Genomic DNA, 4,135 nt, shown 5'->3' on the forward strand with positions numbered 1-4,135 from the left:
GCTATATGATTTGTTGATTATTTAAGACTTAAGAACAAATTGATTGTAGGTTTAAATGCAAAAGACAGTAATTAAATATGTATGCATGAATTTGATCAATGGAGAAAAACAGAATACAAACACTTCAATGAATTAGATGGATGAGTATGTTGTTGGGGTTATCAATTTCATCTTATTCACTCTCATATAATTTCAGGAATTCATCATTCTTATCATCAATGCTAATGCCACTCTCTAAATCACCTTGCAAGAAGGCATATCCTTAATTACGAGTTCATACAATTCCTAGCATTCCTAGTAATTAGTTCTTAAAGTGCAGGAGCTTAAAGGCAACCAATATGCTATTGGGAGAAATTCCCCGGATCTAGACTTCCCCGTACGTTCCCGTATCGACAAAATCAATAATCATGGCAATGAATGAGTTAAACAAAGCAAGCAATAAGCAAAGAGGAAAAACCCTAGCTAAAGATGAAAGAAAGCATATATCTTAATATAAGACGTTAAAACAAATTCCATATATGAGAGTTTCACAAGACTACATTGATTCCCCAACAACAATACAAGGTTTAGTTCACCATATTCATGGTGAAACTAGATGAACAATAATGAAAGAATGAAAGATAGAACCCTAGAAAGAGGAGGAGGTAGCCTGAGCATCCAAGATCTTCCTTCAAGGGGTGGAAAAGTGAGTGTTTGCTTCGTCTCTGCCAAAGATACAAACCCTAGGACATCCTAAAGCTTATATACTATTCTAAAATTACAGAAAATTAGGCCCAAGCCCAAAATAGTGCCGCTCAGCGGTAAACTACCGCTCAGCGGTAAGTGCGTGAGTTGTTTTTCTCCCCTCAGCGGCCTTTTCACCCCTCAGCGGAGCCAACGTGACTGCCTGAGTGCCGTTCAGCGGTAAACTGCCGCTGAGCGGCAGTTGCGGCTTCTCCTTTTGCACTTTTTGATGTCTTTTCTGATTCCATCTCTATCCTTCTTCACTTCTTTCACCAAATTCACCTTAAAACCTGCATAAAAACACTGAAATCAAGCATAAACCTGTCCAACTCTCTTATTTCTAAAAATATAACCAAAAGCATGATTTCAAGCTAGTTTCTAAGTGTTAAAGGTTGCTTTTAGTATCAATTTTAAGCATGAAAATAACAGTTTTTCAACTGTTATCACACCCCTAACTCTCTTCTAAGCTCATAGAATCTATCTTTAGGTAGTGCTTTAGTAAAGATATCAGCTAATTGATGTAAAGTGTCAATGTATTCAATTTGGCAATCTCCCTTTTGAATATGGTCTCTCAAGAAATGATGTCTAATTTCAATGTGCTTAGTTCTTGAGTGCATTATGGGGTTCTTAGTTAGGTTGATAGCACTAGTATTATTACATTTCAGAGGAATGTGATCAAGGAAGATGTCAAAATCCTCCAGTTGTTGTTTCATCCATAAAATTTGGGCACAACAATTTCCGGCAGCAATGTATTCAGCTTCAGTGGTAGACAAGGCTACACAAGCTTATTTCTTTGAATGCCAAGACACTAAAGAACAACCCAGAAAATGACACGTTCCACTAGTACTTTTCCTATCAATTTTACAACCACCATAATCTGCATCAGAATAACCTATCAAACTAGGTGAAGCATCAAAAGGATACCAAAGTCCAAAAGATGTGGTTCCTTTAAGGTATTTCAAAATCCGTTTAACAGCAATTAGATGAGATTCTTTAGGATTAGCTTGGTACCTAGCACACACGTACACTTTGCATAATGTCTGGTCTACTAGCAGTTAGATACAGTAAGGATCCTATCATTCCTCTAAACATGGTTTCATTTACTCCTTCACCAGATTCATCCTTATCTAAATAGCAAGACGTTGCCATAGGTGTGTTGGCTTCTTTACAAGTATCCATACCAAACTTCTTAAGCACTTCTCTACAATATTTAGTTTGGGAGACAAAAATTCCCCCATCTATTTGCTTTATTTGCAGTCTGAAGAAGAAGTTAAGCTCACCCATCATAGACATCTCAAATTCACCTTGCATTATTTGTGCAAATCCCTCACACAATGAATCATTGGTAGACCCAAAAATAATATCATCTACGTATACTTGAACAATCAAGATATGTTTTCCTACTTTCTTAATAAATAAGGTGGAATCAATCTTTCCTCTAGAGAAATCATTTTCAATCAAGAAGGTACTAAGTCTTTCATATCAAGACCTAGGTGCCTGTTTAAGACCATACAATGCCTTTTTCAACTTATAAACATGATGAGGATATTTAAAATCCTCAAAACCAGGAGGTTGACTAACGTATACCTCTTCTTTAATAAAACCATTCAAAAATGCACTTTTCACATCCATTTGGTACAATTTAAACTTCATCAAAGAGGCATAACCAAGTAACAATCTAATTGCTTCTAACCTGGCTACTGGGCATAAGTTTCATCATAGTCTATACCTTCCTCTTGACAGTAGCCCTTTGCAACTAACTTGGCTTTGTTCTTTGTGATGTTTCCATCTTCATCAAGCTTAATTCTAAACACCCACTTTGTTCCAATGATTTGATAATCATCTTGTCTAGGAATGAGTTCCCAAACATCATTCCTTTCAAATTGATTTTGTTCTTCGTGCATAGCAACACACCATTTATCATCTTGAAGAGCTTACTTTATATTCTTAGGTTCTACCTGAGACACAAAAGCTACTGTTAAGCAAAAATTATTAAGATTGTGTCTAGTAGTTACCCCTTTTAATATATCTCCGATGATGTTGTCCAGAGAAAGTCCTCTTGGTTGTTGATAGCTTTTAGGATCAACTACTTGATGTTCATTTTGAGTTTCTGGAGGATAGTTTTCATTTAGATACATCTCTTCAAGAGCTTCCCTCAAATAATCTGCATTACCTTCAATTGGTTTATTTGACTCAAGAGGGTTCACCTCAAGGTCCACAATTTCATCAAAGACAACATGCATTGATTCTTCAATTTTCAAGGTTCTTCTATTAAACACCTTATATGCTTTGTTAGTTAAAGAATATCCTAAGAAGATTGCCTCATCAGATTTAGCATCAAATTTACCTAAATTATCTTTACCATTATTCAAAACAAAACATTTGCATCCAAAGATTTTCAAATGAGATACATTTGGTTTTCTACCGTTAAACAGTTCATAGGGAGCTAGCTTAAGAATAGGTCTAATTAGCATTCTGTTCAACACGTAACAAGTAGTATTAACTGCATTAGCCCAAAAGTATTTTGGCACATTAGATTCATTTAAAAGAGTCCTAGCTAGTTCTTCTAATGATCTATTTTTCCTTTCAACAACACCATTTTGTTGAGGAGTTCTTGGAACAGAAAAATTATGAGTAATTCCATGTTCTTCACAAAAATTTTCAAAAGATTCATTTTCAAATTCACCACCGTGATCACTTCTCAAAGTTTTGATTTTCAAATCCTTTTAATTTTGAATACATTTTGCAAACGATTTGAATGCTTTAAAAGCTTCACTTTTCAAGGTTAAGAAAAATGCCCAAGTAAATCTAGTGTAATCATCAACAATCACAAGAGCATAGTAGTTTCCACCAAAACTTTTAATTCTAGATGGACCAAACAAGTCCATATGCAAAAGTTCTAAAGGTTTTGATGTTGAAATCATGGTTTTAGACGAAAATGAGGATTTGGTTTGCTTTCCCTTTTGACATGCAGAGCATATTTTGTCTTTCTCAAATTTTAAATTAGGCAAACCAATCACAAGATCTTTTGAAATCAATTTATTCAAATGTTGCATATGAATATGTGCAGCTGTTTTATGCCATAGCCAAGGATTTTCTTCTTTAGCAACTAAACATGTTATATTATGACTAGATGCACTTTCAATATCAATCAAGTAAATGTTATTATGCCTAACACCTTGCAAAGCAATCTCAGTAGAATTTTTAAAATATACAGTGCATTTATCACTTTCAAAGGTTACCTTGAGACCCTTGTCGCATAGTTGGCTTATGCTTAGGAGATTGTGTTTGAGACCTTCAACACATAACACGTCCTTTATTATCAATGTGTTTCCTCCTCTAATGTCTCCAGTTCCAATGATTCTACCTTTGTTGTTATCCCCATAGGTCACAAATCCTTGCTTCTTCTTCT

This window comes from Vigna umbellata, chromosome 7, assembly GCF_029865625.1.
Source record: "Vigna umbellata cultivar VRB3 chromosome 7, Vumbellata_1.0, whole genome shotgun sequence".
Classification (NCBI taxonomy): domain Eukaryota; kingdom Viridiplantae; phylum Streptophyta; class Magnoliopsida; order Fabales; family Fabaceae; genus Vigna; species Vigna umbellata.